This window comes from Tiliqua scincoides, chromosome 2, assembly GCF_035046505.1.
Source record: "Tiliqua scincoides isolate rTilSci1 chromosome 2, rTilSci1.hap2, whole genome shotgun sequence".
Taxonomy (NCBI): Eukaryota; Metazoa; Chordata; class Lepidosauria; order Squamata; family Scincidae; genus Tiliqua; species Tiliqua scincoides.
This window is the reverse complement of record NC_089822.1, coordinates 195,582,486-195,596,686: the sequence shown is the minus strand read 5'-3', so window position 1 is coordinate 195,596,686 and position 14,201 is coordinate 195,582,486. Positions and strand designations below refer to the sequence as shown.

The following is a 14,201-nucleotide window of genomic DNA, read 5'->3' as shown; positions in this document are numbered from 1 at the left end:
CTCCTTTTATCTTCCCTTTCCCTCCCTCACCATCCAGACGGCCAACCGCTTCTCTGGCGGGTTTCCTGCTTCTAACATATTTGCTGTTTCCTGCTTCTAACATAACTTGAGGTCAGGACATAGACCGCAATGTAAGTTTTTTTTTTTTTTTTAAAGTTCAAAAGAACCTCACCAGAGAGAGAGAGAGAGAGAGAGAGAGAGAGACCCTTTCAACAAACAGTGCATTGCACAGTGTTTGGTCACAAGGACCAGTATTTGGAAGGGTCTGGAAATTAAGATATTGAATAATTTCATTCTCAACATGAGAATTCCTCACTCATCTGTTCTACTGACTGAGTAATGGGGGGGGGAGAGATTTAGGTAACTGGTAATTAGGTAAGATTAGGTAATTTGGAATTCCAAAATCAGGGGAGACATTTGTATGAGGCGACTTTCAGAAGCATCCTCTGTGAAAGTGCTGCTTGGAGGTGTTTCTCTTCTAATGCAACCGGTCGTGTTTGTGAGTACACAATATGAGTTCAGAACTGACGAAGAGGTGCGCAGTTGGAAAACCAGGCAAACATGTACACTTCTGTACACTTCAAGCAGCAACTCTTCTTCATGGGTCTCCATGCAGACCCCCACAAATAAGAGTTCCCTTCTGTTAAAAAAAACAAAAAACAAACCACCAGGCATAGTAAGAATCCATCCTTTCCCTTCAATATGGGCCCTTTTTCTTACTCACTCTGAGAGTCCCTCCAGGCTATTTTTGCTGGGTAATTTTTTAAAAATTAAAAATGCATACATTTTACAGCAAGAAAAATTCAGTAACTGAGCCAAGAGGCGCTCCTGAGATTAGTGATCTTTTTGGATTCCAGGAGTGCCCTGAGGAAATGATTTGGGAAATCCACAGAGGAAACAATTGGCAAATAAGTGGACTTGCCCAACATCAACCAGATAAAATGCTAAGCAGAGAAAGAGTCTGCAGCAAGACAGAGATGTCATTCAGACCCAAGCACAATGTAGGTCTGCCTTCCCAGGATCAGCTTTGGGGGATCAGCGTGGGCTTGACAGTACTGCAATGCCTCTGGCAAACGTTTGCTAACAGAAGTTGGGATTTTTAAAAAGACTATTTTGCCATGTGCTATTTTGGCACCGTTAGTGGTTAAAGCAAACTTTAGTCCCAATTAAATTAGTTTCACAGCAGTATATCTGATATAGAGGCAGACCGAGTTTGAAGAGTGTGTGGTTTCACATTTCCCATTAAGAAGGACTCCACATGCTTCTCCTCCCATACTACTGATTTGGCTGCTGGCCAGCATTTCTTTTGTTAGACAGATTCCTGATGACTAGCCCAGGGTCACTGCTGGGCCAGCCATGATGCAACCTGATGCAGCTTGCCTCATGCGACAGATGGCACAGCTGAGGGGGGCAGCAGATTTGGGGGGCCCTTCACCTCAAGTCTGCTGCATCCTCCCTCCAGCCTGCTGTGGACATGAACCATAGTGGCTGGCAACCTTCAGTCTCAAAAGACTATGGTATAAGCCCACAGCACCTGGTATTCCCAGGCGGTCTCCCATCCAAGTACTAACCAGGCCTGACTCTGTTTAGCTTCCGAGATCAGATGAGATCGGGCATGTGCAGGGTAATAGTGATCCAATTCCTACTCTCTAAAAGTGAGTGCAAAGCAGATCAGGCGCCTGCTCTATTGTGTGGTTTTCACTGGGGATGGACAAATCCATCAAGTCATTGGTGCAGGTGACTTGAATCTGCACGAGTCAGCAAAAAACTCACTTTTTTTGCAACCCAGACTCAAGTCACCTGACTCAAGTTCCCATCCCTGGCAGGGCCTCTGAGAGGAATTTTATCAGGGGGTACAAAGTTTCTTTTGGGCCCTTTTGCAAAGGGGGAGGAATGAAACAGAGCGGGGGAGGGTGGTGACGGGTGAGCAGAATAGGGGCAGAGAGGGGTGAAACAGGGTGGGGGGAGGGTAGAGACAGCTGGAAAAGTCCTTGGAGCCCAGGTCTACCAACCCATGTGGCATCAGTAGTGTCCCCAGCATCCCATGCAGGCAACAAGTCTGAATAGGAAGGAAAACATAAGATCTCAGGAAATTTCTGGGCCCCCTCCTTTGGCTCCTGGGACCCCCTTTAGACCTTGGGCCTGGGTACAAATTACCCCCTTTACCCCCCTCTCCTGGGCCCTGATCCCTGGTTTTCATAAACCAAAAAGAGCAGGATTTCCGATCCCTTTAAATTAAAGTGGAAGTCCCACATTTCTAGGTTTGCAAAAGCTGCATGACAAAGCACGGTAAGGGGCTTCCCCCCCCCACTCAGTAGCAGAGGTGACAATGGTGAACCCAGGGCAGCAACATCAGGCAACGTCCCGCGTTTGGCTGTCCCTGCCTAGGATGCCTGGCTATGATTTCTTCAGTGGGAGCTAAAGATTGGGAGATAGCTCTCCTCAGTTAAGGTGCTAATAAACATGCTCATAAGCATACATTAATATACACAGGTGCTCATAAACATGCATTATATGTAGCTTCTCTCAATCTAAGGGGAAAAGCGATGTGTCATGCATGTTTATGAGCACCTGTGTGCAGAAACCACAGTTGCAGTTTTGGGGGGAAAGAGAGAGAGAAGCTGGGAGGGTTAGGTGAGAGCCGAAGGCTTCCCATGTGGTGCTGGGCGTGTCTCCCTGACGATATAATGTGAGGCAGCAGACCTGAGACCTGGTCTGCCACCAGACATGCTTTACTTGTATATTTGAAAACATTTTATTAAATAATTTACGTTCATCATTCATACCCAGCCTTTCTAACAATTATCTATTCTAAGGTAACTTACAATGAAAATAAAATGAATATAATACCATTATGAAAAAAGAAAACCAGTGACAATCTCCAAAAGTCACTAGACACAACAAACAAATCAAATGAGGACCTGCAGAGCTGATGGAATTTCTTCTTTGCCATTCACTTGAAAGAAAGAAGCAAAATGGCCAGGTGGACCTTTCTTGGGAGGCTATCTAGACCTTGGGTGCCAGTCCTGAACAGACCCTGTCAATGCCCAAAGGGGACCCAAAGACCAAGGCCTCAGAAGATGAATGATGTTGGGCAGGATCATATTTAGAAAGGAGATTCTTGAGGTATTCTGGTCTCTGATTATTTAGGGCTTTAAAAGAGCCTTGAATTGAGCCTGGAAATGAAATGGCAACCAGTGAAAATGGTACACAATTAGCAAAATAGGATCCAATCCTCCAATCCTCCACAGCAGATTTTCAGAGGGCTGCAGTGGTGGTGGTGGTTTCAACAAAACCCAGCTGCACAGAATAACTCCACTCTTCCAGATCCAACCCTATGAGGTTTTTAATCAAATACTTCAATTATCCCTTTTTAAGAGTTATTCCTCAGTTACTCTGGTTCCCTGCTTACTAATGGCATGCTAGCAATGGATCTCCAATTCTCCTTGCTCAAGTGAGGTGGTGCAGAGAAATATGTGCTTGATAAAGAGGCTGTCACCAATGATTTCCCTCATGTTGACGCTTTGAACACTTTTGACAGTTTTCTCAAAGCTGATTCAACTAGAATGCTTAGGACAGAAGGTACATCCTCCAGGGGCAATCAAACCGGATTTAGCAACAGTCCACAACTGGAATTCCATGGTGGTTTGTTATCTAAACCTTATATAAACTGCACTGGGACACTTTGACTTGAATAGTGGTCTATAAATGTTATAAGTAGCAGTCTTGAACTCCAGCCCCATCTGGACTTGGTGAGGAGTTCAATGAGGGTAGACAAGCTGAAATTAACAACCCGATACTAACGGGCTAGTCTGCTAGCAGAAGTGATGTTCCCTGGTGTGTGTCATGAAGCCAGCAGTGCAGATGGCTGGTGGCTTTGCACACAGACCAGTGAGGATGCCTTCTACGGGCAGCACAGGTAAGCTGGTGGTGGGGGTTGGGTGGGAAGGATGAGGGAGGGGAAGGGACAGGGAGTTTCGGAGCAGGGAAGGAAGTGGAATGGGGGGAGAGAGGGGACAGTTACCGGCGGCACTTGATGGATCAGTATCCAGAGCTCCCTCTTTCCCCCCTTCCCTCTCCCTTATTCTCCATCATTCTGTGCAAAATAGCTGGCATAAATCAGAGGAGACCCACTGGGGTAGCGGAGGCTTAGTGCAAGGTAAGGAAACGAAAGTTTCCAGCTCTGTTATTGTAATTTCTTAAATATATAATATTGTACATTTATTAGCTAACTTCAGGATGGTGAGCCACCTTAGATGCTTCCATTGCGTTGAATAAGGCAAGATATGAACAGGTAAATGAAACAAACACAAACAGAAGTGAAGATAAGCAGGATCCCAACCATGTGTTTTCATTCATGCAGCGGGTCTCTATCTCTCTCCCAAATGAACAGAGGTATAATTTCCCCAGTGAGTTCAACAGGCAGACTGTAAAAGGCTGCAAGCAACTCATAGGAAAAAAAAGCAACTCACCACTGAAGACCCTTGTGATAAATCTCCTGCATTTCCCCTTGTATTTTTCCTTATTTTTTTCCTATTATTCTGTATTTCAGACAGTTTTTAACTCCTCAGCAGCTTCTGTACTATTCAGCTTCTGGGTTATACTTTACAGGCAGCCTTTGTCCTTTGTTCGACAAACGCCACTGGCTATGGGCTAAATGTATATTCAGCTTCTCTTCCCATCTGAGGTGGCTACCTCCCCAGCTGAAATTGGCATGGACTGGCAGAGGGCTGGCAGAGTGTATATAAAGGCATACCATCTAAGCCACTAAATTGTGGTGCACTTCCCCAAGCTTGAGCAGACAATCCCTGTGATCGCCTTTCCTCAAGACTTCAGAGCTTCCCTAAGTTCTATGCTAGCTCAGAATCTGCACAGGTCCCTTGACTAGAGCCTTAAAAAACAGCCTGGGTGTGGGGAGCTTCTGCCACAGTCCAAGACTTAGACGAAAGGACAGACTTTTGTGCAACTTAATAGCTGTTTAATCAAAAGTTCTCCTTAACCAAACCTGCAATTTTTGACACACCAGACATGATCCTCATGAAAATTTGGCTCAACTCCAGCCTAAACTCAGGGGGAAACTGCTAGGCTATACTTGTTCATTTCTAAAATGGAGGCAACCAATAAAGTGACATTCAACGATATAAGACTTCAGACTCCGAAGATGGGATTATTCTGTTGGTCTGTGCCAGCTTCCAAGGTTGCTCCAGGAGCACACCTGCCTCAAACTGCCTCATACAGGCAGTCAGAACATTTTTTACAAGCAGCTTGCCTTTGGCTGCCTGTTTGTTACAGGAGGCAACAAGTCATAGGAGGTCACTTTTCTTTTGCCTGTTTGTTTTATTGTGCACTTTAACCAATAGTGTCCACATACATCATTGCTGTAAGAATCCCCACCTGTCACATCTGGACTCTCGCATGCCAGCATTTTCATTTCATGATTCACAGCCTGTCAGCAACAAGCTCAGCCAGTGGGATTTGTGTCCTAACTGGCATGACAGCAACTGCAGGAAATGAGGTGATGGCCATAAAAACACTTAAGCGGTTGTAGTGTCGCTCCAGTCACGGGAATCAAGCAATTTATCTCTTTCCATCTCATCGGATATGTCTGCTGCCTTACCTGTCACAAGCCCAAATGAATATATGAAGTCAAGGTATTGCCAACATTGGCTTTGTGGGATGAGGTAATCAGACAAGCACAGCTGTTTGGTTCTTCCAAAAGCATAACATGAATGTCAATGGGAGTTGTTGATCAGTGTTCAACATCTGGAAAGCGTCTTGCATTCCTTGTTTTAATGTTTACTAACAATAGTAGTAATTCTCCTTCCTACTAATATGCTGTTACTGTGGAACCCCAAACAGAACACCATGCATGCTCCCTTCAGCATAGTTGCGAAGTGGCCTGGGGCAAAAACTGTTCATGTCTAGCTGAGGTCTGTATATTTCAGGTGGAAGTTCTGTGCATATGGAATTTTGTAAATAACAAAAAAAGAAAGACTCTCACACAGTGCAGTCAGGGCAGGGTAGACTCTCTGACATCAGTGGAACTAGTGATGAGTTGTGCAGTGGCATCATTATGGAAAAAAGGCCCTTCAAACTTAGGATATTCAACAACTGGATCTTTCCAAGGAACATCAAATCTAAGCTCTCAAACCTGAGCATGAATATACTTGACAAGGTGTGATAACCTAAAGGCAGGATCCGTGGGGTCGTTCAGGTACATAGCAGGTAGACAACCAGATCACTGAGGACTGAGTTGTTAAAAAAAAGGGTTTTCTATATTTGGTTTTAGATGTTTTCACTTCTCATTTCTTTTGGAAATGTCACCATGAACTGAATCAGCCTGGGAGAACAACTTCTTGTATTCATCCCAGGTTTGTGTTAAATCCAAGTTGGCCAAGGAGATGCACTCTATTTAAAAGACTTGCCCGCAAAGTCACTTGAAATGTCTGCAACAATAATGACATCGCCGATCTGTCTACCAAGTCTGAGCTGCAAAAACTCTTTGGAAATATACACTAGTTGAGTAGCTCGTGTGATCACTCTGTAACCATTAAGATGTACTAATGTAAATTTTTCTTATGAGTAACTCCACTAACATTGGTGAGTCTGGCTTGCTCCGTCTGGGCTGTAATATATCTAGGGTGATTTGCAAACTTCCACAGGTCCCCTGGATTCTACTTGTACTGCCTACTGCTCAACTGCTGCACTGAAGACAGAGGGCTACAATGAGGTTTCTAGAATCTGTTTATGGGGAGATGGTGAAATTTTCAGTATATTTAACAATGGGATGGGATTTCTAAAACTTGGGAAGAGTCATGAGTTTTTGTCTTTGCCATCTCACCCACTGAAACTTCTATATCTGTCTACGGGTACCAACTACACACCAAGAAGATTGGGTGCATACCAGAAGAATGATGATACAGCCAATATCACTACAGCCATTTCATTAAGTGCTGAGTTAAAGCATAAGACCGACTGCATTTAAACACAATACCATCAAACAAATAAATGAATACTTGTATTACGCACGTCCAGTGTGTGTAGGTCAGAATGGTAGCCTTTCTTCTACAATGCATTTAAAAGATGAGCAAGCACAAAAATATACATTACCATCTAGCACTCTGAAGTCATTATCTAGCTACCCAGTGTGATCCTGCAACGCAGTTCTACACTACCAACAATGCTATCCCAGTTTAACTGCTATAGCTTTCTCCAAGAAGTACAGTTTGCTGAGGGTGCTGAAGATTCTCTGCCGGAGATCACTACCCAACTTCACTTAAGCAGTGGTTTTAACTTTTAACATCAGGACCCACTTTTTAGAATGAGAATCTGTCAGGACCCACCGGAAGTGATACCATGATGGGAAGTGACATCATCAAGCAGGAAAAGTTTTTTAACAATCCTAGGCTGCAATCCTACCTACACTTACTCAGGAGTCAGTCCCATTTACTACCATTGTTAAAAGCATATACATAGTAACCTGTTAAAAGTACAGGTCTGCCACACTTTCCCAAATGCACATACCATGTTAGCATCAAGTCTAATATATTAAAAATAAAATATCGAAATGAATGGGGACCCACCTGAAATTGGCTTGCGACCCACCTTGTGGGTCCCAACCCATAGTTTGAGAAACACTGACTTACAGAACCATGACGGAGGTGGTGGCTTACAGTATTTTGCCATCTTTTTTATAGTGTGTGTCAGCACACATGCTCTGCTCCCTTGCACCTTCCTCTCGCTCACAGTGGGACAATAAATAGAATCAACAGTGACTTGGAATGAAGAGGAGAAGGAGATGTGCCCATCTCCTCATCCTCTTCCCCACTGCAAGCCACTGTTGGTTCTATTTACTGTTCCACTGTGAGTCCTATTTCAAATTGGTTGCATTGGGGCAGAGAGAGGAAATCCTCCTCGGCACTCTGCCTTCCCCAGTGTTTTTGAAAAGGGAGGCAATGGACTGAAGTCCTCAGCTGCAACATCTACTGCTGTTTGTGAAGCAGGAGGAAGGTGGAGTAATAGGGATGACTGCTGTCACAGTCTTCATCCCACTGCCTCCCAAGTTTCAAAAAGACAGAGGCAGGCAGAGGATTTCTGCTCTCTCCCCTGGTCCAGCCATTTGAAATGGGAACAGAACCACAGTGGAATGAAGATCTCAGTGGTGGCTGGACCTGTGACAGAGGTAGTTATAGGAGATGCCAAGGCAACCTTCCTCCTGGAAGCTTCCCTTTCAAAAGGGAAGAAGATTGACACAATGACTGCACTCTGTGAACACTCACTCCTTGTCTTGTGGTCCAGCCATTGCTGTGACCTTCCTGTGGAAAGAAGATCTCAGTGGCTGCTCTCCAGGGCTGGCATGGCTGGGCACCAACAGGGACACCAGGCCAGGCTGGAGGATGAGCATCTGGCCAAGCAGTGACTTGGCAAGGTGGGGGACAGGTGTGGGGTGTTTGGGGGGGCACTCTGTACCAATTCTACCATCCTGCCAGTCTGCCACTCAAAGTGGGTGCTTCATCTGCATAGATGAGCAGGCCTTGGTAATGACTCCTCCCCTGATCCATTGAACAGTTTTTTTGGAAGCTGCCTTTTGCTGCATTATGGATGTCAGCACTTGCCCTGATTAACTACTCTCTGCTTTTTTCCTGGTCTTGTACTGAAGGGAAATCAGAAGAATCCTGTTCTCAGTCCTCTTGCTTTAGTTCTTTATCTCAAACCAACAACAGCCTTGTTCTTAAAGAGATCTGCTGTACTATGCAACATTCTGTTTTTCCGTGTCTGACTGGCCTCAGCTTCCACCCCAGAGAACAATGCATAGATAATGAATTGCTTGAATAGACTCTTACTTTTTTTTATTAAATCAGCTTTACTATTGCCCCAAAGCTTATCCAACTTTCCTATAATTGAGGTTTCGCAGAGCCTACCTTTGTTTCACCACTGACATTGCCATCAAGCACCGTCTGCCGCCCTGAGTGAGAAAACATGATCATGCTTTCTAGGGCAAAGCATCAGATTGAAATCCCCAGGCTTCAACTACCTATTAAGTGAGTCTCTCTTGGGACTTTAGTATAAAACAGATTGAAAAGCCAGTAGGCCAATAGGTTTTGTATAGATTTTCTTTTTCAGTTCAAAAACTGAAGCTTACAAAGCGAGAAAAGCTTCACATAGTTCAGAAAACAAAACTGCTTCTTTTCACTTAAAGACAACAACCCTGTGACATCATGCCTAGGTGTTGAGCAACTGCACCTCCCTGATGTTACAGAAGCCTCCTCACAGGAGCATGAGATGGCTGCAGTGAGAGAGGGAAGTTCTTCTCCCTCTTGCACCATATCAGAATCAGGGGTCTTTCACTAAGGTTAAGTGGCCAAAGACTTAGACCAATAGACAGAAGGAAATATTTCTTTATCAAGCCCACCATTAATGTGTGGAACTCCCTGCCACAGGATACTGTGATGGCACCTGGCCTAGATGTCATTAAAAGGGAATGAGGCAGTTTTATGGAGGAAAAGTCAGTCACAGGTTATAAGTTAGGATGAATCATGCAACCTCTGGGTTTTAGAAGTAGCTTATCTCTGAATGTGGATGCAAGGGATTGGCACAGGATATAGGTATCTTGGTGTCTGTGTGCCCCCAGAGATATTTTGGGGGTGACCATGAGATACAGGAAGCTGGACTAGGTAGGTCCTTGGCCTGATCCAGCAAGGCTCTTCTCATGAACATCAGACATGTGTGAATGCCAGAAGAACATAAAATCCAACCATGATTAAAAAGTTTTTTTCCCCCTTTTCTTCTTTCTTCCTATCTTCCTCCTTATGAAAGGCCACCTGGAAGATGTAATTTTCCAGAAGCGATTGAAGTTTAAGCTGATGCCCTGCCTGAAGTAAGTAGCCATGGCAGGAACATTGACTGTAAACACATCTGCTTCAAAAAGTAATGGACCTTTGACTCTGGAACTTGAGACCCAGAATTGCCACATCCTTGTCTCAGTGACTTCTGAAATTGGCAGATTTTACCTGGATCATATCTCCCCAATCTACATCCCTGGACTCCTCTAACACAGCTTGAGCCAATCAGCAGCCTGGAAGTGTCTCAAAACAAGCAGAAAGATGGGCCTAGAATCACAATTCCACATCTCCGTATCTAGGCTCCACATCTAAGGGGTTTGGAATGCCATGAGGGAAGGTAAAAAGTATGATAGGGACTCAGATAGGGACTCGGTTTAGGCGGGGAAAATCTTGCCACGGCCAAACAGATCTTCAAGCACACAGTATGGGCGAAAAGTGAATCAGGATGATCATGCAGGATCACATTTATGTATGGCTTGATCCTTGGAGGGCCTTATGCTGCTGCCTGGCAGCATACTGTTAATAATAATAATAATAATAATAATAATAATAATAATAATGATGATGATGATGATGATGATGATGATGATGATGATGATGATGATGATGATGATGCACTTTCCAGCCATCACAAAATACAACATGCAGTGTGTGTGGCCTGGGCACCGCTGCAAGCAGTGAGCAGCTGCTCCAGGAACCCATGGTCAATGGATACAGAGGGTGGAAGGGAGTCAGAAGTAGGTAGAATGGAGTGGACGCGGGACAAGGAGGAGGGTGGGTCAGGACCATGAAGGGGGTTTTTTGACAGCAGCAGCAGCAGCACACACTGATATCACAGGCCTACAAAATTGAGGGTCAGAAAAGTTGTTCCCAAACTCTATGGTGGTTTGATATGAATTTGGGGTGCCAATTACAAAAATGGCCTCCGTTTTGCCCTATCATGTCTAGTTTTGGAGATAAAGTATAACCTCATTCGTGAATGGTTCAAGCAGCTTCCTCATGAGGAAGCCATGGTGTAGGATCTCATGGGATTATAAACAGCCTAATCCTATTCCCCACCAGCCCATAGCATGCAGTACCACTATGTGCACTGCATGCCATGATAGGGAGGCACTTTTCCCTTAACTTCGCATTGGCCTTCTGGCCTCCATTGCGTCTCCCTAGGAGAGAGCTGGGGTATGTTGCGGGGAGAAGGGGCTTAAGATCTTGGTGGCATCACTATTGCTGAGATTGTCTCCCCCCCCCACCCAGGTTCAGGCCACTCCCTGCCCCAAACCACCCATGATCCTCTCCCATACTGCCCCTCCGACTTACAGAATAGAAGAGATTCAGTGGGCCACTGTTGCCCATGCAAGGCATCTTTTTCCCCTGGCAGCTGTGGCCCTCAGAACAATGTAGTGACTTTCACACCATCATTCCAGGACTTACACTGATGGATTGGGATATCTGTCAGCATAAGCCCCAGAAAGGATTAGGCTGTTAGTTGTTGAGAGTCAATGTTTTGTGGAAGATCACCCAGCAAGTTTCCCAAACAAGCAGGAAGTTGAACAAACATCCTCTATGTCCAAGGTCAACCCTACACCACATGGTTGTTTTACTCTTGTTTTTCTTATTTGATTAAGCCTCAAAGTTACCAGGCTTGAGTTCAGATCAGAGAAGCAATTCAGGGTGAGATTCTTGTAGTATCGGTCTCATCAAAGGTACATTCCTATAACCAATATTTCCAGAGATGATATTATTCTGAACAATTAGTACTAATTAAAACAAGGTTCTCTGGGGAACTAGGCTGGAACCTTCCCTTTGTATTTATGGGGAATTGAAGATGAAAAAAAATGGGAATTACAAATGACTTACAAAATGGATGCAGTTTTCTAGAATAAAAAATTAAATTGAATTCTTCTTAATGAAAACAAACAAAAAAACTAAACAAGCATACAAAAAAATGCTTACATTCTAGAGAAACATCACATGATGGTTATTTGTGACCATCTCTCTGGGAACCACTGCAAATTGTTGTGGGGGCTGGGCGAAGGTAGCACAGTGATCCCCAGAATCACACCACTGCCAGGATCAAAGGAGGTTTTTTTGTACTCAGTTCTACCAGCGTCAGCCTCCAGGGGGTGCAGAAAGCCCTGCGGATACCTCCACATGCTACAGGATGTCTTTAAAGAGCAATCATGATCCACTTCCAGTTTGTGATTATAAAACCAGAAATGCGATTATAAAACGAGAAATAGCTTTTTAAAGATCTTCCGTGGCATGGGGAGCTCTGCAGAGGTCTCCATGGGGCTCCCTGCACCCCAGAGGCCAACGCTGGCAGAGGTGAGTACAAAATCTCCCCCCACCTCTCCCCGTCCCAGTTCTGCATGGAGTCAGCTCAGAATTGGAGAGTCCCATGTCAGACAGTGCTGCCCCACTTGGGGCTCAGGATCCTCCCACAGCATTCCGCAGATGTTTACAAAGAGAAACTTTTCCTCGTTGAAGGAAAATAAGCTGGGGGTAGGTTTTATTTTATTTGGGGGGGGGGCTAAAAATGAAATTCAGAAGGTGTGGGTGGAGAAACATTAAGCAACACCCCCTTGCGACCTCTCCACTCAAAATTATTCCCTCCAAAACCTGCTTTTCCATTACAAAAACATTCTGGTTTAGCTTCATTACATGTGTGTATAAGTGTGCATGTATGTATTTAAATTACCTTTTTCCATTGTCCCAATCCATTTGCATCTAGTTCATTGTTTACCCCTGGTGCACATGTGAAACCAATTAGGTATACTGGTATACCTTAAAAAATGTAAAGTATGAAGCAGGTGTTAAGCAGCATGAAGACGAAGTGGTACCTTCCACTTGGGTCTCCTTTGGCAAGTTCCACCATTTTAGCTCCTCCACCAGCCCCTCAGCTGTTTCAATTCATAAAAAGATCCATTTGACAGACAAGAGAGGGCTGCTGCTTTTTTACTACACAGAATGTGGCAAGGACACAGTTTCGCTCTTCACAACAGCATTTTCACATAGCAGCAGCAGGTCAGAGGTAGATTTGCAGAAGCGACTTGCGGCCCAGGTGGAAATCCTTCGATCCCATTACAAATCCTCTTGAACTACAGTGTCTGGCTCTTCCATTTCCTTTTTCCCTGAGACTTGCTGCATGATCACCTCCTACAACATCTTATTGTGCTTTATTTGACAGCCCTATGGGGAAAAGGGATGCTTTGCTGCCCTCCCAACATGGGTTCTGCATGACAAGTAACTGCGCAAACACTTATGAGCATTTCTCGGGCTGAATACAAAACTCATCCTAGAGCAGCATACTCACTTTCAAGAGTGACTTTTCCTACTGTACCACTCGAAGCTTCTGCTCACCCAGGAATCCTAAGGAAAACTTCCAAAGGAGGAGGATGGTAAGGGGGGAGGGGGACAGTTAAGTTTTATGAGATGTTACTCTATCTGAAGACATCTATGCGCAACATGATACATTTGAGATATGATACATTTGAGATGTGATATCTTTGCTTTTTTAAAAGACAAACAAAAACCTGAAGCGTGTTTTGTTTGTTCATCTCTGCAAGAATTTTGAAATTCCCTTCAAAAAGAATGGAGACTGCTGACTTTTTTGTTGGTCTTGTCCCTGGATCTTTAACAGCAACTTGATGAACACAATATTAGATGGGGAGTTTTTATCCCATCAAAGATTTTTGTGGCATAGAATGGAACATAGAATGGATGGGCTATAGCTCAGAGGCAGTGTACCTGCTTTGCATATAAAAGGTTGTTGGTTCAATCCCTGTCATCTCCAGGCAGGGCAGAGAAAAATGTCTCTCCGAAAAACCCGGAAAGCCACTGCTGGCCAGTAGGGTCTGACTTCATATGAGAGACTTTCCTTATGTTTTAATGGGCGTGACTGCTTGTTAATGACACAGGAGCAGGTCTAGAAAAAGATGTTGGCAACTCTACAGTCACTCACACATTGGGGTTTTTGAAACAAAGGTACATAATGGTCTGATTTCACCACTGTACCATTATGAACACAGCAGAACACAGGGCTAATCTCCCTCCAATAACTGATTGCAGGGCCTAGGAGAGAGAGGTAAAGGGGGTAATTTGTACCTGGGCCCAGTGTCAAAAAGGGGGCCCAGGAGCCAAAAGACGGACCCAGAAATTTCCTGGGTCCTTACATTTTCTTATCTACTCAGACTTGTTGCCCACCTTGCTGCCCGCATGGGATGCTGGAGACACTATCATAAGCTTGTGACTCCAGCTACTAGCAAGTCATATATGCTGAGCTGAGGAATGCATACATGATACTCCTTAACACAGTGTCAAATCTGGGAGGAAACTAGACTGCTACAGTAGCTCCTTGGTTTG

At 44.5% G+C, this 14,201-nt stretch overlaps 1 protein-coding gene and 1 pseudogene across 4 annotated transcripts in view; both read right to left on the bottom strand.

The window, feature by feature from the left end:
- Positions 1-14,201, bottom strand: part of GRIA1 (glutamate ionotropic receptor AMPA type subunit 1) — a 232,930-nt gene that overhangs the window by 172,998 nt on the left and 45,731 nt on the right. The gene's annotated exons all lie outside the window — the stretch shown is intronic.
- Positions 1,523-1,636, bottom strand: LOC136643358 (5S ribosomal RNA; annotated as a pseudogene).